Here is a 24,065-nt window from a genome sequence, read left to right as displayed (position 1 = left end):
TTGGACCACAAACTTTAAGAACTGCTGAGCCGATTAAGTAAAAGGAGGGTACGAAATGCAGGGCAAGCAGAACTGGCTGAGCCTCCAAGACCAAGTTTCAGAACCACACAACAGCGCTGGCTGGAGAAAGGAGCTGGTACCTGAAATTCTAGTAGGCTGCACCTCTTCCAGGCAAGAACCCGCTGACCACTGGATGGTCACAGCCACCGCTGTAGCCACCCGAGCCCCGGAGGCTGCCGCCAACCACACTGACAAAACAAAGACTTGGTAGCTTCCCCACCCACCCCCCTATCTAACCTATTTCTGCATCATTGTCCTCTGTGGGTGGACACTAAAGTCAGATGTCTGTGTACCCTAGTGGAGGATAGGACATGTACTGTCACCGAATTCTGTGTGGCTTTGGGGGGCTCCACACTAGGGAACTTACCAGATGTAGAGATGGTGTTCAACAGATTTTGTGCAGATGTTACTTGTCAACCACTATCATCTGAGAAAACTAGTTGAGAATCAGCTTTATTGGGGCATCAAATTGTGAAATATGTAAAATATAATGTAGACCTTTAAAAAGTAAGGTTTGAGTGATCCCTAAAACACATTAAGTGTCTATTCCTGCTCATTTGAAGAATGCTTCCATAAAGATTGGACATCTGAGCCTATAATTTCTTTTTACGCCACTTACATAGCCTTAGTTAATGAATATGAACATTAGTTATGTGAAAGTTGCTTAAAATTCAGGAACAGCCCATTTCATTTAAAATACAGTCTAGATATATTTAGGCCCTGCTTTTCTAACTTGGTCGTGGCAAGTGGAATCTTGTTTAAAGCCTTGAAACTGCAAGTATCCTAATTAGGAGTTTTACTAGCTGTTGCTAGTAAAAAGGAATCATGGACAGATTGAGAAGGGAGTTTTTTGTTGATGCAGGTGTGAGAAGGAGATGAAAATCAAAGGAACTTTTAGAAGCAACTTATTAAGAGAATATTGGAAGCTGAAAACATGCAAGGGGGAAAACTAGGGAAATGTCTTTGCAGGGTTGTCTGTAGCCCCTTTAGAAAAATCTGAATTTATAAACTGAGATGTTATAGACTGGACTGTAACCATTATCTTTTTTTTTTTTTAAGATTTTATTTATTAGAGAGAGAGAGAGAGAGAGCACGAGTGGGGGGAGGGGCAGATGGAGAGGCAGACTCTCCGTTGAGCAGGGAGCCCAATGCGGGGCTCAATCCCAGGAACCTGAGATCATGACCTGAGTGGAAGGCTGACTCCTAACCCACGGAGTCACGCAGGCGCCCCTGTAACCATTATCTTAAAACATTGTATATTTCCTAGCATAGGAAGTCACTGTATTCAAGTTGACATCTTCAACTTTAGATATTCATAAAGTTTGGATTCTTTGGTTTATCAGAAGATTTCATATTTTGTCTCATCCCTCAGTCAATGACTCAGGTGGATCCCTTGTTTTTTCAAAAAAGCTTACACAGATTTCATTTTGAGAACATCCTCTCATTTTCCTGCTGGTTAGAAATGTCAGAACTTCTGAGCGAATTGTCCCATATCAAATCCAAACCCTTGATTACAGGACCTTCTACCATTGTCCATACCTACATACTAAATGTTTCAACTGGGCAGAGCAATCTTTTTATTTCCTAATTTTATACAGATAGGTTAATGCTGACTAGAATGCCCCCTGCCTTTCTTTACAAACACATATCTTTTCTCTCTTCCTCCAGTCCTTTGCTGGAATGAGTCTAGGTATAAATTACATGAGTGAAACACTTCTCTGCTTCAAAAAAAAAAAAAAATCCAATTCACGTCAGACCCTAATGTTTTTCTGTATGATGAATCCTGACCACCTCTAGTCAAGGCTGTCACTGCAGCAGCCCCTCGTCCCTGTCGCAGATCCCATGGCTGGCATGCACAGCACCGCCCTGCGTGTATGTATGCTGGTGGTTGTGATGACTCGGCCCTTGTCCTCTTCTCCAGTGTTCTCTGTTTTTTTGTTCGGTGGGGGTTAGAATACCAAAAGGGTGAGGGTTCTGAGTACAAGTTCTGCCAATTAGATGCACTTGATGCGATTTGAAAGGGGATGTGAGGCAGGGCCGTCGTCCTGCCATGAGCTCGTACAGCGGGCAGGGATGGTTGCACAGGCCGGACCGGCCTGCAGCAGCACTCCAGGGCCTCGTCCCTAGCCCTGTGGGGTCATGAGGCATCACAATAGTGACATCCGTGACTTCTGATTCCTGAGTCACTACTGTGTTAGCGTATTGTACTGAACAGGTCCACAGAGAGACTTCTAACTCCCCACCCTCCTCTTTGTGGCTGAAGCGATGGCCACCCCCTGCCATAGGCCAGTTTGTTCTTCTCTTTCTTGAAGTTAATCCTGGAAGTTCATTCTAGTGTCTACCCACCCAGCACTTCCAATGTCATCACTTCAATACCTTTCCATTAGAGTAACTAGAAAGGTTTCTGTTTCCTACAATGAATCCTGACCGTCAAGGTATTCATCTGTGGATAAACCACTTCTGTCACGTCCTGTTTTGTTCCTAGATTCTGCACTTGCTTTTCTTTATGTATCTGGAGCTACTTGACCCCACCCACATGCCAATCCCCACTGCAGGCGACTAATAGGAGTTCCAGAAAGACAAAGAGAAACAGGTTAGAAGCTATTAAAGAGTCAAAGCAAGACTATTTAGCAGAATCAAAGAATATCACCAGACTAAAGAGACCCTCCAGTACTGATTCCAAGTCATAATGAAATTGCAGACTATCAGAGATAATCAAAAATCTTCCAAAGAAGAGGAAAAAAATGTCACAAAGGAAAAAACAAATGGTACCAAGCTTTCCAGTAGAACACTGGCAAAGTATATATATATATATATTATATATTATATATGATCCAGGAAGAAGAGATTCAACACAAGGGATGCAGTAAAGGAAGATTCCAGGGCACAGCTGAGCAACAGCCCAGAGAACAACCAGTCCAGATAAGACTAAGGTGGGAGGTGTGTAAAAGGGAGATATGGGAGAGAGAGGGAAGTGGAAGTGCAGTATTATTTAATTTGCTTGAGCATTAAAAAAAAAATTACTGATAAGCATCTGAGAAATGTTGGAGAATTTAGGAAACATCAACAAGAACCTAGAAAACTATGCAAACAGAAAAGGAGACAATTTTTAAATTATTAACTCTAGGAAAAACAACTTTGTACAAGAAAGGACATGGACCTACAGTACACTGGCTCAGAGAATAACTCAACGCATGTAATTATTACATAATCATAACAATTTTTAAGATGTTATTGATTTGAATTTTTTTGAGTCATGACTTACCTGTATGGAGAGAATGGGAGAAAGTGGGCAGAGGATGATAGTGTCAGAGAGCTGAATCTAGCACGCTGTACTAACAATTGCTAAAATCGATCAGTCCAGAGATAACAATGTGTGCATGTCATGTAGAAAGAGGGAGGTAAATACCAGAAGAATCAACTGGAAGAGCTGAGTGCTTGCCCCTGGAGGTGAATTGGCTGGGCAGGAATTGCTGTTTTTCATTAGAAGCTCTGTTTATTAAAATAAATGAATATATTAGTTATTATATTAAGAACTTACACAGGTTTCTTGGGAAAATTTAGAAAACAGAGTATGAAGAAGGAAACAAAAATTATCTGTGAAACCTCTATACCTGCTTAATCTTTGGTGAATTATCCTTCAATAGTCTTAAGTATGTATAGATGTTTTTTGTATAGGCATTATCCTAATAATTTCATAACCAAAATTTCACTGTTTTAATCTTCAATTTCTTTTTTTTTTTTTTTTTTTAAAGATTTTTTTATTTATTTGACAGAGAGATACACAGCGAGAGAGGGAACACAAGCGGGGAAGTAGGAGAGGGAGAAGCAGGCTTCCCGCGGAGCAGGGAGCCCGATGCGGGGCTCGATCCCAGGACCCTGGGATCATGACCTGAGCCGAAGGCAGACTCTTAATGACTGAGCCACCCAGGCGCCCCTTAATCTTCAATTTCTTAATCACAAGTGATCTTAAACACTTCTCCCTATGTTCATCAGCCTTTTGCATTTCCTCATTTCCTCTATTAATTGCTTTTACTTGTCTCTTGCTCATTTTCTTTTGGATATTGGTCTTTCTATTATCAATTTGTATGAGATTTTGCTCTTCAATTCTGCTTGTTTATGCTGAAATGTTTATTTTTATAGGGACTTTTTTTTTTTGGTATAACTTGGCCTCTGTGACCTTAACTTATTAATATCCCTTCACAAATTCCTTCAGTGGTTCTTGCCCATGATGAAGTCCTAAGTCTGTGTCCTTCCTGGCCTGGCCCTTGACCTCTGTTTGGGCCTCTCTTCCACAGGCCTCCTCCATTCCAGTCAAGACCTACCACTCAAAGCCTCTCGAACCGGCTTTCCAGTATCTCTACATCTTGACAGATAAACATGCTTTCTGCCTGAAATGCCTTTTCCTTACTGTCTGTCTAAAAAACACCTTTGATCTATACCTCACCTTCTTGACTATCTTTTCTGTGTTCTTTCCGCATTCAACTATTACAAATGTAGTAACTTGTTTTAGAATTAATTGTCAATTTTGTCTCCTCCATTAGTCTGGGCTTCCTTATCTATCTTTGTTCAGCTTTGTATCCCCAGTTGTGGCACAATGCTGGGTTCTTAGTAAACACTCAATGAATGTTGGCTCAGTGTTGAATAATTCAGTATTTGTGGTAGGCAGAATTCCACAGTGGCCCCAAGATTCCCTCCCCATGGTGTATGTGCGCTGCCCCTCCCCCTCCAGTGCAGGTAGGACCTGTCAATATAATGAGATAGTCCTTCTCTTGATTAGGTTGCATTATATGGCAAATGTGTTGGAACAGTGATTCTAGTGGTCATGTTACCATTGTCACAGACTCCACTGTAGCCAACTGGAGGAAGAGTCTCCTGCTGGCTGCCAAGAAGTAAGGCGCTATGCTGGGAAGGTGCCGTGTGCTAGAGGCTCAGCCTCTCGGAGCTGAGCGTGGTCCCCAGCTGGGAGCCAACAAGAACACAAGGACCTTAGTTCTACAGCCACAAGGCTCTGAATTCTGCCAACCACGTGAATGAGGTTGGAGGAGGATTCCGAGACTCGGAGAGGATCCCATCCCCAGCCGACACCTCAGATTCAGTCTAGTGAGACCCTAAGCAGAGGATCTAACAGGTGCCCAGACTCCTAATCCAAGGAAGCTGTGGATAATAAGTGTGTGCTGATTTAAGCCACTAAATGTCTTGTAATGTCTTATGCAGCGGTAGAAAACTGATTCAGCGTTCAAGCTGCTATTACTAGGGCATCAGGGCCTTGAATCTCAGGAGCAATGACTGGGCGGGCTTTAAGACCGTATTGTTTCGATAAGTTTCGATAACTGGATCCTGGTTTTGATTATTTGTATCCAAAAATCCCTCTAAGATCTGCCCTGCCAAACTCTCACCACTGTCTCTCTTAAGAGAAGGAAAGCCATACTACCCGAAGGCATTCCCTGTGCTAACCCCCTATTGATCAACAATTTAGTCACTGCTCGTGGATTCCTTCTTGCCGTGTTCTGTCCACATACACTAGCACTCCTGTTACTTTGCAGTGAAATCTCCCTTCCCTGTGGAACCACACGTGTGAGCTACCACTTACTGTTTACTGTGGTTAACTTTTATATGGTGCATCAAGCCTGCTTGACTGAACCCTCAATAGCCCACAGCCTGGTCTTGTTCACAGCCCAGAGGGTGGATCTGTTTCCTTCTCAGACTCCCCTCTAATAACAGTTACCTGGCCCAGTATTCTAGAATTGGGCTAGTTGGGTCCCTTAGGCGCAATAAAATGATCAATCCAAGTCATTAAAAGAACATTTAAACATATAATGCTATTTGCTTTAATTTAGAAAAAATAATGAGAAGCATTTTTACAACTTTGAATTGCTATAAAAGTGCCCCAAATTCTTTTGATTTATCTAATAAAGAGTTGATTTATTAAATAAAAGTGCACTGTTTTTTAAAAACCACCCAAAATACTAAAAGATTTGGAATCTTCTACCGTCTCTAATGTTGATAAAAGAGAGGTAGCGGAGAGTTCCCCTTGAGTTGCAGGGGCAAGTGATTTAAAAAGATAGGTGGTGGTTAAAGAAGAGGGAGTTTGGGCAGGTCAAGCTAATGTGCTGCTTGGGGGAAGCCAGAGCGGCTGGGGAGGGCTGGCAAGTGCCACGTTGGGAGGAATTATTTAACCCAGTAACGGACTTGGTCTCAAAATGTCTGAGACTGGACCTGGTCTTAGCATCATTTATACAAGGATATGAGCTGAGCTCCAAGGCAGTTCCCCTCATTTTCTGTAAACGAACCAAGAACTTCAGGCTATGTAAGGCAGACCCCACTTACTTTTCAGAAACACTAAATTCACTTGAACTACCCATATTATTTGTGTTTAATTTTTCTAAGGCAATCTAAAAAGAATTTACTAGAAACAGGAATCTGTAAGTACAGCAGGTGCCAAAATAACAGAATAAAGATTCTTTACCATATTCAGATGCTTTCCAAAAATTAGAATAATTAAAATGTAAGAGGCAAAAATAGTTTCAGAAAAGAATAATGCTGACATTTTCAGATACTCCGCCAAAGCAAAGCTCCTCTTCTGGCATGTGGCAGCCTGACTTAGATGAGCCCCAGGGTGGGATGAGCTCCTGCTGACTTCCTGCCAAGCCCCTCCACCCCCACACGCCGTCCCCACTGCAGGCGATCAAGTAGGCCTTGTTACCACACCAGGGTCAAGTCACTAAAAAGATGCTTAGGCGTGAAATGTCATAGCTATTTCAGTAATTGAAATACAAGATATTTCCTAATTTTCCCCTTCAAAATGTGAGTACTAGATGAATTTTTCAGGACACTCTCATAACCAGTTCAAGACCTACATATCATGATTTAATTTAAGCCTCTCAGAAAATGTGCTTTTCTCCAAACTTCTCCAGCCTGCTCTTTGTAATAGTCCTCACATTGGAGTCACTTCCAAAAAGCCCTCTAGACACATACTTGCACGGTTAACGGTATTAAGGTGCCTGTTAACATGTGTATAACTCATTAGAATGTGTTAATTACTTTCGATATATTCATTGCCCCTTGGCATTAAGCAATCTCCTGTGGAAAGAGACCAGACATCAACTTTATTATTGTTGCTTAAGCTTTTATTACGGAAATTTTAAAAATACACAGAGGTAGAAAGAATAACATAATGTGTCCCCCATGTCATGTACCCACCACCCAAGTTTAACAATTATCAATATTTATCAACAGTTACTAATTATGTTTCCTTTTACATACTTTTTCTCTCCTCTGAGGTATTTTATGGCAAACAACTTCCCGCTGGATGTGTAATATAGAGAGGAGTTAAGTAAATGTCAGAGAATAAATAGGTCCCCAGCTGGGCAGCCTGTCCAGCTGGTGGGGGGTGACACTAGCAGAGGTTGTCAGCCGGAAGGAAATACTAGCCCAGGACGGGGGTACTGAAAGGCCAAGGAGTTTTTTTTAATGTATATTTTCTGAGAAAGAAAGAACTGATCTTGACTGCAAAACAAAAAAAAATGGTCTTCTTGTTTAAGGTTTTGTTTCATCTTAAGTATAGGAAGGTTGTGCCTATATTTTCATTTATTTCAAGGTATTTATTTATTTTAGACTTAAAATACTCATAATTACCCTGAGTTTAAGCATCGTGTTGTAAGCAGGATGGTAACCCATTGGTTCTCAGTTCCTCAGTTTTACAGCCAGTTCTTCATTTTTTTAAGAGGTGTTTATGTATTTGAGAGAGAGAAGGAGGGCAGGAGCAGAGGGAGAGGAAGCAGACTCCCCGCTGAGCATGGAACCAGACACAGGGCTCACACTCATGACCCTGAGACTGTGACCTGAGCCGAAATCAAGAGTCGGGGACTTAACCGACTGAGCCACCCAGGTCCCCCTCTACAACTAATTCTTAAAGATCAAGGACAGTGATTTCACAGATTTGGGGAAATATATTTAAAAATTTTACCATCTTTTACACTCAGGAAAATTATTATTGTTATTATTAAAGCTATTATGCATCTTTGATTATATTGTATATTTCCATTTCTTTTCCTTTGGAAAAGTGGCAGACTCTTTGGAATTGTCTATTCCTTAAACAAACCTCTATTTCCAAATATTCAACATATAGTCTTTCAGGTAGTCCCTTGTCTATCTTTTTTTTTTTTTTAAGATTTTATTTATTTATTTGAGAGAGAGAAAGAGAGAGCACAAGCAGGGGGAGCAGGAGAGGGAGAAGCAGACTCCCCGCTGAGCAGGGAGCTCGATGTGGGGCTCAATCCCAGGACCCCGGGATCATGACCTGAGCCAAAGGCAGATGCTTAACCGGCTGAGACACCCAGGCGCCCCAGTCCCTTGTCTATCTTTAAGTGTAAATGTAACCCAAGTGACTAAGTCCTCCTTACACTAGCATGTTTGGGAAAGGGGGTTTGTTACAGGACCGTATGTGAGTTATTCCTCACTGCAGAGGTGACCTCCTTGCCACTTGGCCACTCAGTGCCCATTTGTGGCTCATAGTCCTTCCCGTACCTCCATCACCCCTGCCTCCTCTCGGTGGGATGCTGGTATTGCTGGTCACTGCACGGTGGAGGATGCTGGGAGAGGGCCATACTTCCCGTACCTCCGTGTCCCTTACACCCCCTGTGCTCAGATCATTCTCTCAGTCAAGGTTTGAGGTGACTGACAGTGTGTTTGGGGCAGCACAGAATAGGAAACAATGCACACTAACATGATAAGGTAAGCTATTAAGGAAAAAAAATTCATTGGGCTTTTTTTTTTTTTCCATATTATTGGTTTCCTTTAATTATTGTGATAAATTCTCTATCCCTCCCACCAATCCAGTAAGAAGAGGCCAGTATTGTGTTTTTAAGGCCCAAGTTCTTTTTTTACGTCTCTCTGCCTCCACCAAGGAAGTAAATAGCTGTTGTGATTCAGGTGCTTTGAGAGAGACTCACCTGGGCCGCCTCCAGAGGAGAGGCCAAGAGGGCTCAGGCTTCGGCTTCAGGTGGGAGTGTGGCCCATTCGTACCCCACCCCAAGCAGCACCCCTGCTGGAAGCCCCTTTGGGGGGATGGACTGGGGACTAAATGCCCAGTGCCCCAGCGTTGTGAGTTGTGCTCGTTTCCTAGGGCTGCCGCAACAGGATCACAAACCGTGTGGCTTCAAACAACAGAAAGGCATTCTCTCACCGCCGTGGAGGCCACAAGTCTGAACTTAGGGTGTCGGCCGAGCCGTACTCCTGCTAAAACCTGTAGAGGAGAATCCTTCCTTGCCTCTTTCTAGCTTCTGATGGAATGCCGGCTATCCTTGGTGTTCTGGGTTTGCAGGCACACGGCTCCAGGCTCTGCCCCTGTAGTCACGTGGCATTCTCCCTGTGTGTCTCTGCTTTCACATGGCCGTCGTTAGAAGGACTCCAGTCATAGTGGAGTAGGGGCTCACCCTACTTCAGTATGACCTCATCTTAACGAATTATGTCTGTAATGACCCTTGTTCCAAATAAGGTCATGTTTTGAGGTATCAGGGCTAGGACCTCAACATAGCTTTTTGGGGGAGAAACACAATTCAACCCATAACAAAAACCATGGTACAAGATACCAGGACCAAGCCTGCTATGGAGGAGGCAGCCACCAGCCTTTGAATAGGCCAAGCAAACTTGAATAATGACTGTTTTCAGCATCGACCAGCTAAAGACCAGAAGCCCTCTGCAGGTTTTCTAAGCTGTGTAAGCATTTAGAGACTCTTACACAACCTTAAGAGGGTAAGGAAGCCTCCCTCACTCCACCTCCACCATCCCAAATAATATGACTGTGCTTGCATTTCCTGGTGGGGGGGAGAGGGGATAGATTGGCTGATTCCCATGCACTCATGGGAACGTATTCAGATGACCCCACTTGACATCATGGTTCCTACTCCCTGGGCCATCCCCCCCTCCAGCCATTTCTCACCGGCTGTTTTTTCTAAGTGCCTCATTCTTTCATTTACTTTCCACAGTTGCTAGTGTTCTACTTTTAGAATACTCTTTTATTTTCCATTTGGAACTTTTGCGGACTGTATACACATAGGCAAAAAACTAAGGTCGCTTCCTAATCAAAAGTGCCATCTACTCCTGGTGGGCAGGCTTAGTAATAAAACATCTTGCAGTAACAATTTTTCTTTAATACATCCTATATAAAAGTTGTAAAAAGAACTTATTCCCCTACCAGACCCTATAAGCAGCAGGGAAGTGATAGAAAAACATGTCCTCTCCCCATAGAATCAATCCGTAGGGGTTGAGAATACAGGAGGCTGGATTTTTTTTTCCTCCAGTTATATAAAAATCAAACAAATGCCCCATTTCTGCTCAAATTCATTTGAGATACCACCACTCTGATTTTTCCTTAGTTTTAAAACTAGAATCTGTCTACAACTTATAAATCCCATAATAGCAACCTCCTACTCAGAGACAAAATGGAAACCTCTGTACACTGTTCTGTAATCAAAGCATCTTCACGCAGTTGCACACAGGAAAAAAAAATCCAAGAAATAGGACAACAGGCCAACTACATTTATAAAATCATATAAATATTATGTAAAAGCATTTTAGTTGTATTTGATAAAACAACTAATTTTACCAATAAAATTGCTAAACCACTTTATTTATTGAATTTTTTTTTTAATTCCCCTTTAAAACAATGAAAAAGCAGGGCTGTAGGAAACTGCCCTTCACCCTCCCTTAATAGAAAATCATTAAGATTTAACAATCTGAATACAGGATCATTTTACAAAGAATTCGATTTATATATATATAAAGGTAGAGAGTACATCATACCCTCACACCAAGAAGTGCAAGCATTGACAGGTTAATGGCTAGTTACAAATCATTTCCATAAAGTTTATCAGTTATTTCTTGGGCTTCAAGTATGGATACAAACTAAATTATATATTGGTAATTGTTTTTTATGAAACCATCCATTTCCCTTTATTTATTTAACTACTCTGAAGTAAAGCCAAACAAAACAAATTTAAAAAAACCCAGCATACTTGTTGCGTTTTCTTAAATCAAACCAAGCTGTTAACAGGATGAAGAGTCAATATACAAAGTATTCAATGAAAATTATCCGAAGCCACTCTAAAAAATATCACTGGTGCAAACCCACTTGTCATTCATATTCATGAGAACAAATAACTGGTGAAACTCACTGATCAATTCTTCATTTACCACCTGTAATTTTTATAGTGACCGAACAGTGCAAACACTTTGACTCCTCACTCTCAGCTTCCCAGCAACCATACTAAGGACAGAATTATTGGGAGCTGGCTGATGATCATATGGTGTAATAATATGGTGGGCTTTTTAGAATGGCACATTCATCACCTTCCGCATAATGCCTGCTTTTCCGTGGAACGGTTCTTTCACCCAAGACAAACCTGTCCCCTGTAAATAGAGCACCCTGCTGTCTCCTGTCAACGTCAAAGTTGTGATATTAAAGATGGACAAAACTCCCCCCAACTCTCTCTCACATAGGGCTCTAGGCCATTTTACTCAGTGTCCTTGTGAACCCCCACCTCTTGTTCTGTATTGCGGGGACCACGCCCCTTGCACACAGAGTCCAGGGCCTGGGGGCCCCCTCAGCAGAGGTGGCTGGATGGTGGGGAGCTCCACACCTTCTCACAGAGCCTGTGGCTACTTTTCCACCTTTCCCGGAGGTACCACCAGCTCTAGTCAAGTTGATCAGAAGTTAGAACTGGACACTGCCTATATATTATAAATACCAGATGTTATCCAGAGCAGAGAAGAATAATTAGGAAATTAAGGAATTTATTTTTATGCTTTAGTTATGGGACGAATTGCTTTAGAGGCTCTTGGGAAGCAGCTGCAACTAAATAAGAACATGGACAATGCCTGAATTCTCCATTGAATTCCTGCAAGCCAGGAATCCAGGTTCATCAAATCCTTTTGGAAGATAAGATTTCTGGTCAAGGTAAGGAACTAAATAACCCTAATAGTAGAAGAATCATAGAACTTGGGATAAACCAGGGAATTACTGTTTCCAGTCTTCTTATCTCACAGATAAGAAAACAGGCTTAGAGAGGGTGAGGGAAACACAGGAGCACAGTCTCCCACCCTCCAGTGTAAGACTAAAGTGACGCCACCAACCAAAGCAGCATCCCCTGATTCAGCCCTCCTTCATCAGCATGTCCATCACCAAGTCAGAGAGCTGACCACCTGAGAGGTGGCAAATAGTTATCCACCAAGAAACTGGCTGGCTCATGTCCCAGGAAGCTTTCAGAAATTGGACTGCATTCTAGTTTACTGATTTTTTTCCCTGTAATTATGAACTAGCCCTTTTGAAAGGAAAGATGGACATATTTATTTATGTGCCAAACTGATATACAGAATGGCTTACTGTTCTGCACATAGTTTGGAAACTATGCTTTCACTGCCACTCATTACTGTGTTTGGTAGGATCATCTCAAATTTGAAAAGCAAATTACCAGTCTAACCAACATATTAACTCCAAGCAGAATTAAATTTCAATTTGTGAGAGTCCTAACATTAGTTTGAAAACAAGATACACTAACATTATGAAAATAAAAATAGACTACTACTTTTACTTGGTTTGTACCCATTTTTGTTCTTAGAATTACAAAAAGGGATACATTTGATAATTTTCCCCTACTAGTAGTATGTATATGTATGCATATATAATTATATATGCATATATAATATACACATGTGTATAAACACACACATTAGGAATAGAAAAGTTGTATTAAACTGAGCAGGGAACTACTCCTAGGAAATAGTAACAACACCCCCACATTCCCACCCCACCCACATGCATTGATTGTTGTATCAGTTAAGATAGACTAGCATCTGCTGAGGTAATAAATAGCCCTTGGGTTGGGGGCCCAAGGATCTTTTTTTTTTTTTTAAAGATTTTATTTATTTATTTGACAGAGAGAGAGAACACAAGCAGGGGGAGTGGGAGAGGGAGAAGCAGGCTTCCCGCTGAGCAGGGAGCCCGATGCGGGGCTCAATCCCAGGACCCTGGGATCATGACCTGAGCCGAAGGCAGACGCTTAACGACTGAGCCACCCAGGCGCCCCCAAGGGTCTTTTTAAGATGCCAACAATTACAAACATTTTTTGCCAAGATTATTATTTCTTTGATAGTATAACTGCCTCAAAAACTTAGTTGGCCCCTTCCCCCTTCCTTTGGTTGGGATATGATTAAGTGCTCAGCAGGGCTGGAGCCAAGGTCAAGGGAACTTGGTCAGTGTGGTCGATGTGTCCAGAAGAGGTAGAGCCTGAATGTTTGGAAGGCTGATGATATACGGAGGGATTGAGCAGATAAGTAAATATATTGAGGAATAGGAGCCAGGCTTCTTACTGATAGAGAAAGGAGGTACAAATATGGTACAAAGGAAGGACAGAATAAATGCTAGAGTATCAAACTAGAATTGGAGATAGAATTATCAGTGTGAACATTTGGTTTTCAAAGTAGGTAGGTAGTTGATAGATAGGTATGTGTGTATGTGTTTTCCTGTGTATGTATATACATCCATATATCACTCAGCTTGTTCTGCTGAGACGGCCTGGAAGGATTGATATTTCTGTAGCAATGAGCACACTGAATTCCTAGATCTTGGTTTCTCAATACCATTTTCAATTCAAGGCTCTTGAATAAATGGCTGATTATAGGGCTGGGGCAGGGAAAGTACAAGATGAGCCTGGAATATCTAGTTTTGCCAAACAGTAAGGATATGTTCAAAGAATAATAAGAGAAGGGCATAGGAGCCAGCTTCAAAGGTCTCCCACTGGCCAAATATGAAACATTTTGAGGATAAATGTTAGTCCATGTTATGCTGTGGCAAAATATACTACTGCTTCTGATAATTTGGAAGGCAAATGATGTGTCTCTAGACTTATAATTTTAGGGGAAGAGATGGATTAATATTTGCTGCATTTCCAATTACTGAAAGACAGATGGGTTCAGAAATAACTGGCTAGTTTACAAGCAGGAACAAAAGGGAATAGAGAGTCTAGAAATTCAGAACTTGTAGCATTGAAAGAGGCAACTGCTGCTTAACTCCAAGTAACAACAGATGAAAAATAAGAAGTGTCTTGAGTTTGCAGCAAGGATCAAACCAAGAATATGGCTCTCAAACTCGATGAATAGATGAGGTGGCACCCAGTAAACCCTTCAGTTGGTAAAAGGGCTCAGGGGAAACAGACTGGAGAATGTGTCACTCTAGAGTTCTTCAGTCCTTATCCACCACATCGACCTTATCACATTCAGCATCTTTCTGTTCTCTCTCCATAACACACACACACACACACACACACACACACGCACACACACACACCATTACTTTTTCTGTACCCTTTGAGAGAGTAAATTGCAGACATGATGCCTGTTATCCCTAATACTTTAGTGTTAATCTATGTAAACCCCACAGCTAACATCATAGTTAATGGCAAAAGGCTGAATGCTTTCCCCCTAAGATCAGGAATAAGACAAGGATGTATGCTCTTGCCACTTCTAATTAGCATTGCACTGAAAGTTCTAGACAGGGCAACTAAGGAAGGAAAAAAGATAAAAGTCATCCAAAATGGAAAGTAAGACACAAAATCGGGGTGCCTGGGTGGCAAAATCAGTTAGGGTTCAGACTGTTGGTTTCACCTCAGATCATGATTTCAGGGTTGTGAGATCAAGCCCGAAGTTGGCTCCACGCTCAGAGCACAGTCTGCTTAAGATTCTCTCTCCCTCTCCCTCTGCCCCTCCACCCTCCCATTCTCTCTCTCCCTAAAATAAATTTAAAAAAATTTTTTTAAAAAAGGACATAAAACCACCTCTATTTGCTATGATCATGTACATAGAAAAGATGAAGGGATCTACTAAAAAGCTATGAGAACTAATAAATGAGTTTGGCAAGGTTGAAGGATAAAAGATCAATATACAAGAATCAATTGTACTTTTATATATTAACAATGAACAAGCCAAGATGACCTTAAGAAAACAATTTCATTTACAATACCAACAAAGAGAATGTGATACTTATGAAGAAATTTCTTAAAGGAGGTGAGAGCTGTATTCTGAGAACTGCAAAACATTGTTGATAAAAATTAAGGAAGCTCAGGAGTGGAGCAAGATGGCGGAGGAGTAGGAGACCTGGATTTCATCTGGTCTCAGGAATTCAGCTGGATAGGGATCAAACCATTCTGAACACCTATGAACTCAACAGGAGATTGAAGAAAAGAATAGCAACAACTCTCTGAACAGAAAAGCGACCACTTTCTGGAAGGTAGGACGTGTGGAGAAGTGAATCCGAGGCGATATTCGGGAGGATAGACTGCGGGGGAGGGGGCCTCTGTCCACTGCTTCTGGCAAGTGATAGAGCCGTGGAGCACAAAATCGGAACTTTTAGAAGTCTGCTCCCCTGAGGGACCTCACTCCAGTGGCTAAGCGGGGGGTGGAACCCTCGCGGGACAGTGTGGTCTCAGGACCCTTGGGGTCACAGAATGACCAGAGGTGCCTGAGTGCGGCAGAGCTCCCAGGTATCGGGGCGGGGAAGCCGGCTGCAGAGACGGAGCTGAGGAGCGGGGCTCTCAGCTCGGGATTGCCATAAACCATGATCCGCGGCACAGTCAGGCCACTGCTCCTCCAGCAGGAACCCAACAAGTGGCAGATCCAGGGAGACTCCCCTTCCTCCCCCAGGAGGAGCAGCGTGGGAGCACATCACAGGGATCTGCTGGGTTTGGAGACTCCACACGGGGTCATGTGCCAGAGATAGAAACGCTCGGTCACAGGCTGGGTGAGCATGGAGTGCGGCCGGAGACTGGGGAGACGGGAGTGACTGACTGCTTTTCTTTGCAGGCGCACTGAGGAGTGGGGCCCTGAGTTCTCGGCTCCTCCGGGGCAGAGATTGGGAGGCCGCCATTTTCTCTCTTGTCCTCCAAAGCGCATGGAAAGCTTGCAGGGAACAAAAGCTCCAGAGAGCAATCCGGAGCAGATTACTTAGCCCGCACCCGGCAAGGGCGGGGCAATTCCACCTCCTGCAAAGACATTTGGGAACCACAGCAACAGGCCCCGCCCCCAGAAGATCAGCAAGAACAGCCAGCCAAGACCAAGTTTACGGATCAATGACAATGGCAGAACTCCAGCGCTAGGGGAATACTGCACATAGAATCCATGGCTTTTTTACCATGATTCTTTAGTCTTTCAAAGTTAATTTTTTTTTACTTTTTTTTTGATTTTTCTTTTTCCCTTTTTCAACCAACATCTTATCAATCCCTTTTTTAAAAAACATTTTTATTTTTCATTTTTAGAGTCATATTCTATCCCCCTTATTTTTGGCATATATATATATAAGTTGTTCTCTCTTTAAAATTTTGAGATACAGTTTCTTCTAACAGATCAAAATATACCCTAAATCTCTAGTGTATGGCTTTGTTCTAGTCTCCTGCCTGATCACATTCTCGCCCTTTTTTTTTCTTTTTTTTTAAATTCCTCTTCTTTCTTTTTTCAAACAACTTCTTATCAATTCCTCCAATAAAATCTTTTATAATTTTCATCTTTACAGTCATATTCCATCCCTTCATCATATTAACCCTTATTTTTGTACATATATAAGTTTTTCTTTCTTTAAAATTTTGGGAGGCACTTTCTTCTAACAGACCAAAATACACCCAAAATCTAGTGTGTGGCACTGATCTGTGCACCAGCCTGATCATATTTGATCATATTCTGTTTTGTTTTGTTTTGTTCTGTTTTTGTTTGTTTTTATCTTTTTCTTTTTCTTTTTTCTTTCTTTCCCTTTCTTTTCCCCCAGTTTCAGGTCTTTTCGGATTTGTTTAGAGTATATTTTCTGGGGACGTTGTTACCCTGTTAGCATTTTGTTCTCTCATTCATCTATTCTCCTCTGGACAAAATGACAAGATGGAAAAAATCACCTCAACAAAAAGAACAAGAGGCAGTACCGACTGCCAGGGACCTACTCAAGATGGACATCAGTACGATATCAGAATTAGAGTTCATAATGATGATTTTAAAGATACTAGCTGGACTTGAAAAAAGCATGGAAGTTATTAGAGAAACCCTTTCTGGAGAAATAAAAGAGCTAAAATCTAACCAAGTCGAAATCAAAAAGGCTATTCATGAGGTGCAATCAAAAATGGGGGCTTTAACTGCTAGGATAAATGTGGCAGAAGAGAGAATTAGAGATATAGAAGACCAAATGATGGAAAATAAAGAAGCTGAGAAAAAGAGAGATAAACAACTACTGGATCACGAGGGCAGAATTTGAGAGATAAGGGATACCATAAGACGAAACAACATTAGAATAATTGGGATCCCAGAAGAAGAAAGAGAGAGGGGGCAGAAGGTATATTGGAGCAAATTATAGCAGAGAACTTCCCTAATTTGGGGAAGGAAACAGGCATCAAAATCCAGGAGGCACAGAGAACCCCTCTCAAAATCAATAAAAATAGGTCAACACATCTAATAGTAAAACTTATGAGTCTCAGAGACAAAGAGAAAATCCTGAAAGCAGCTGGGGAGAAGAGATCTGTAACCTACAATGGTAGAAACATTAGATTGACAACAGACCTATCCACAGAGACCTGGCAGGCCAGAAAGGACTGGCATGATATATTCAGAGCACTAAATGAGAAAACTATGCAGCCAAGAATACTATATCCAGCTATTTTCATTGAAAATAGAAGGAGTGATAAAAAGCTTCCAGGACAAACAAAAACTAAAGGAATTTGCAAACACAAAACCAGCCCTACAAGAAATATTGAAAGGGGTCCCCTGAGCAAAGAGAGAGCCTAAAAGCAACATAGACCAGAAAGGAACACAGACAATATACAGTAACAGTCACCTTACAGGCAATACAATGACACTAAATTCATATCTTGCAATAGTTACCCTGAATGTAAATGGGCTAAATGCCCCAAACAAAAGACACAGGCTATCAGATTGGATTAAAAAACAAGACCCATCAATATGCTGTCTGCAAGAGACTCATTTTAGAACCAAAGACACCCCCAGATTGAAAGTGAAGGGGTGGAAAACGATTTACCATGCAAATGGACACCAAAAGAAAGCTGGGGTGGCAATCCTTATATCATACAAATTAGATTTTAAACCAAAGACTGTAATAAGAGATGAGGAAGGACACTATATAAAGGGTCTATCCAACAAGAAGATCTAACAATTGTAAATATCTATGCCCCTAACATGGGAGCAGCCAATTATATAAGGCAATTAATAACAAAAGCAAAGAAACACATCGACAACAATACAATAATAGTGGGGGACTTTAACTCCCCCCTCACTGAAATGGACAGATCATCTAAGCAAAAGATCAACAAGGAAATAAAGACTTTAAATGACACACTGGACCAAATGGACTTCACAGATATATTCAGAACATTCCATCCCAAAGCAACAGAATACACATTCTTCTCTAGTGCCCATGGAACATTCTCCAGAATAGATCACATCCTAGGTCACAAATCAGGTCTCAACCGGTACCAAAAGAGTGGGATCATTCCCTGCATATTTTCAGAGCACAATGCTTTGAAACTAGAACTCAATCACAAGAGGAAAGTCGGAATGAACTCAAATACATGGAGGCTAAAGAGCATCCTACTAAAGAATGAATGGGTCAACCAGGAAATTAAAGAAGAATTTAAAAAATTCATGGAAACAAGTGAAAATTAAAACACAACTGTTCAAAATCTTTGGGATGCAGCAAAGGCAGTCCTAAGAGGAAAGTATATAGCAATACAAGCCTTTCTCAAGAAACAAGAAAGGTGTCAAATACACAACCTAACCCTACACCTAAAGGAGCTGGACAAAGAACAGCAAATAAAGCCTAAACCCAGCAGGAGAAGAGAAATCATAAAGATCAGAGCAGAAATCGATGAAATAGAAACCAAAAGAACAGTAGAACAGATCAACGAAACAAGGAGCTGGTTCTTTGAAAGAATTAACAAGATTGATAAACCTCTGGCCAGACTTATCAAAAAGAAAAGAGAAATGACCCAAATCAACAAAATCATGAATGAAAGAGGAGAGATCACAACCAACACCAAAGAAATACAATTATTTTTTTTTAAAGATTTTATTTATTTATTTGAGAGAGAGAGAGAGAATAAGAGACAGAGAGCATGAGAGAGAGGAGGGTCAGAGGGAGAAGCAGACTCTCTGCCAAGCAGGGAGCCCGATGCGGGACTCGATCCCGGGACTCCAGGATCATGACCTGAGCCAAAGGCAGTCGCTTAACCAACTGAGCCACCCAGGCGCCCGAAATACAAACAATTATAAGAACATATTATGAGCAACTATATGCCAGCAAATTAGATAATCTGGAAGAAATGGATGCATTCCTAGAGATGTATCAACTACCAAAACTGAACCAGGAAGAAATAGAAAACCTGAACAGACCTATAACCACTAAAGAAATTGAAGCAGTCATCAAAAATCTCCCAAAAAACAAAAGCCCAGGGCCAGATGGCTTCCCAGGGGAATTCTACCAAACATTTAAAGAAGAATTAATACCTATTCTTCTGAAACTGTTCCAAAAAATAGAAAGGGAAGGAAAACTTCCAATCTCGTTTTATGAGGCCACCATTACCTTGATCCCCAAACCAGACAAGACCCCATCAAAAGGAGAATTACAGACCAATATCCTTGATGAACACGGATGCAAAAATTCTCACCAAAATACTAGCCAATAGGATCCAACAGTACATTAAAAGGATTTTCACCATGACCAAGTGGGATTTATCCCTGGGCTACAAGGTTGGTTCAACATCCGCAAATACATTAATAAAAGAAAGAACAAGAACCATATGATCCTCTCAATAGATGCAGAAAAAGCATTTGACAAAGTACAGCATCCTTTCTTGGTCAAAACTCTTCAGAGTATAGGGATAGAGGGTACATACCTCAATATCATAAAAGCCATCTATGAAAAACCCACAGTGAATATCATTCTCAATGGGGAAAAACTGAGAGCTTTCCCCCTAAGGTCAGGAACATGGCAGGGATGTCCACTATCACCACTGTTATTCAACATAATATTAGAAGTCCTAGCCACAGCAATCAGACAACAAAGAGAAATAAAAGGCATCCAAATCAGCAAAGAAGAAGTCAAACTCTCCCTCTTTGCAGATGATATGATACTTTATGTCGAAAACCCAAAAGACTCCACCCCAAAACTGCTAGAACTCATACAGGAATTCAGTAAAGTGGCAGGATATAAAATCAATGCACAGAAATCAGTGGCATTCCTATACACCAACAACAAGACAGAAGAAAGAGAAATTAAGGAGTTGATCCCATTTACAATTGCACCCAAAACCATAAGATACCTAGGAATAAATCTAACCAAAGAGGCAAAGGATCTGTACTCAGAAAACTATAAAATACTCATGAAAGAAATTGAGGAAGACACAAAGAAATGGAAAAACGTTCCATGCTCATGGATTGGAAGAACAAATATTGTGAAGATGTCAATGCTACCTAGAGCAATCTACACATTCAATGCAATCCCCATCAAAATACCATCCACTTTTTTCAAAGAAATGGAACAAATAATCCTAAAATTTGTATGGAACCAGAAAAGACCCCGCATAGCCAGAGGAATGTTGAAAAAGCAAAGCAAAGCTGGCGGCATCACAATTCTGGACTTCAAGCTCTATTACAAAGCTGTCATCATCAAGACAGTATGGTACCGGCACAAAAACAGACACATAGATCAATGGAACAGAATAGAGAGCCCAGAAATGGACCCTCAACTCTATGGTCAACTCATCTCCGACAAAGCAGGAAAGAATGTCCAATGGAAAAAAGTCTCTTCAACAAACGGTGTTGGGAAAATTGGACAGCCACATGCAGAAGAATGAAACTGGACCATTTCCTTACACCACACACAAAAATAGACTCCAAATGGTTGAAAGACCTAAATGTGAGACAGGAGTCCATCAACATCCTAAAGGAGAACACAGGCAGCAACCTCTTGAACCTCAGCCGCAGCAACTTCTTCCTAGAAACATTGCCAAAAGCAAGGGAAGGAAGGGTAAAAATGAACTACTGGGACTTCATCAAGATAAAAAGCTTTTGCACAGCAAAAGAAACAGTCAACAAAACCAAAAGACAACCGACAGAATGGGAGAAGATATTTGCAAATGACATATCAGATAAAGGGCTAGTATCCAAAATCTATAAAGAACTTCTTAAACTCAGCACCCAAAGAACAAATGATCCAATCAAGAAATGGGCAGAAGACATGAACAGACATTTTTCCAAAGAAGACATCCAAACGGCCAACAGACACATGAAAAAGTGCTCAACATCGCTCAGCATCAGGGAAATCCAAATCAAAACCTCAATGAGATACCACCTCACACCAGTCAGAATGGCTAAAATTAACAAGTCAGGAAACGACAGATGTTGGCGGGGATGTGGAGAAAGGGGAACCCTCCTACACTATTGGTGGGAATGCAAGCTGGTGCAGCCACTCTGGAAAACAGTATGGAGGTTCTTCAAAAAGTTGAAAATAGAGCTACCCTATGACCCAGCAATTGCACTACTGGGTATTTACCCCAAAGATACAAATGTAGGGATCCGAAGGGGTATGTGCACCCTGATGTTTATAGCAGCAATGTCCACAATATCCAAACTGTGGAAAGAGCCAAGATGTCCATCGACAGATGAATGGATAAAGAAGAAGTGGTATATATATAAAATGGAATATTATACAGCCATCAAAAGGAATGAAATCTTGCCCTTTGCAACAACGTGGATGGAACTGGAGGGTATTATGCTGAACGAAATAAGTCAATCAGAGAAAGACATTATCATATGACCTCACTGATATGAGGAATTCTTAATCTCAGGAAACAAACTGAGGGTTGCTGGAGTGGTGGGGTGGCTGGGTGATAGACATTGGGGAGGGTACGTGCTATGGTGAGTGCTGTGAAGTGTGCAAGACTGTTGAATCACAGATCTGTACCCTGAAGCAAATAATACATTATATGTTAAAAAAAAGAAGAAGATAGCAGGAGGGGAAGAATGAAGGGGGGGAAATCGGAGGGGGAGACGAACCATGAAAGTCTATGGACTCTGAAAAACAAACTGAGGGTTCTAGAGGGGAGGGTATTGGGAGGATGGGTTAGCCTGGTGATGGGTATTAAGGAGGGCACGTTCTGCATGGAGCACTGGGTGTTATACGCAAATAATGAATCATGGAACACTACATCAAAAACGAATGATGTATGGTGATTAACATAACATAATTTAAAAAACCATATATTTTACACATTATGATCATCCTGCATATTAATTTTTAATATTGCTTTTTCATTTTAAGTTATATGGAGAGAATTTTATCTTGTGATTAAATGTTCTTCAAAAAAAAAAATTAAGGAAGCTCTAAATAAGTGGAAAGATATCCCCTGTTCATGCATTGGAAGATGATGTTGTTAAAATGGCAGTCCTCCCCAAATTGATCTATAGATTCAATACAAACCCGTTCAAAATATCATCTTCCTTTTTTGAATAAATTGACAAATGGTTCCAAAATTCCAGTGGAAATGCAAGAGACCCAGACTAGCCAAAAAAATTAAAACAAAACAAACTTGGAGGACTTATGCTTCCTGATTTTAAAACTTACTATATGTGGCTCAGTCATTAAGCTTCTGCCTTTGGCTCAGGTCACGATCCCAGAGTCCTGGGATTGAGCCCGGCATCCGGCTCCCTGCTCAGTGGGAAGCCTGCTTCTCCCTCTCCCACCCCCCACCCCCGCTTGTGTTCCCTCTCTCGCTGTCTCTCTCTGTCAAATAAAGAAATAAAATCTTTTAAAAAAAAACTTAGTATAGCTATCGGAATCAAGACTGTGATACTGGTATAAGAATAGACATATGTATCAAAGAAATAGCATTGAGAATCCAAAAATAAACCCTCACATGGTCAATTGATTTTTTGATAAGGGTAACAAGACAATTTGATGGAGAAAGAATAATCTTTTCAACAAATGCTCCTCGGAGAACTGGATATTCACATGCAAAAGAATAAAATTGTGCCTGTCCCTTATACCATACATTAAAAATTAACTTAAAATTTATCATAGACCTAAATGTAAGAGCTAAAACCTTAAGGCTCCTAGAAGAAAGCATAGGCATACATCTTCATGACCTTGGGTTAGGCAATGAATGTTTTCTTAGACATGGCACCAAAAGCACATGTGATAAAAGAAAAATAAACTGGACTTCATTCAAATTAAAAATTCTTGTGTTTCAAAGGACATCATGAAAGTGAAAGACATCCCACAGAATAGGAAGAAATATTTCAATTCATATGTCTGACAAGGGACTTCTGTCCAGAATATATAAAGAACACTTACCACTTACTAATAAAAATACAAATAGGCAAAGGCTCTGAATACACATTTCTCCAAAGCATATACACAAATGATGAATGAATATGTCAGAAGATGCTCAACATTAATAGCCATTATGGAAATACAAATGAAAACCACAAAAGATGCCACTTCACATCCACTGTGATGGCTATAATGAAAAAAAAAGAAGAAGAAGAAGAAGAAGACCACTGCAAGTGTTGTTGAGGATGTGGAGAAACTGGAGCCCTCATTCACTGCTGGTGGGAATGTTAAATGGTATTGCCACTTTGAAAAAATATTTGACCATTCCTCAAAATGGTGAACATAAAGTTACCATATGACCGAGCAATTCACTCCTAGGTATATACCAAAGAGAAATGAAAACATGTCCACACAAAAACTTGTATAGAAAGAGTCATAGAGACATTATTCATAGCACATTTGTTACGTTTTAGATTCCTGCTAATTGCAGTAGCAAGTGTGGTGCTTTGGTTTGCTTTTAACTGATTTCCAGACAGGTAGAACATTTCTAAACATGTTTACCACTATTTTTTGTTTTTTTCTCATTTATGTCTTTGCCCACTTTTCCATTTTATTTCTGTTGAGGGGTCTT

Source organism: Halichoerus grypus, chromosome 9 (genome assembly GCF_964656455.1).
Source record: "Halichoerus grypus chromosome 9, mHalGry1.hap1.1, whole genome shotgun sequence".
Lineage (NCBI taxonomy): Eukaryota > Metazoa > Chordata > Mammalia > Carnivora > Phocidae > Halichoerus > Halichoerus grypus.
Note: the sequence above shows the minus strand (reverse complement) of the source record.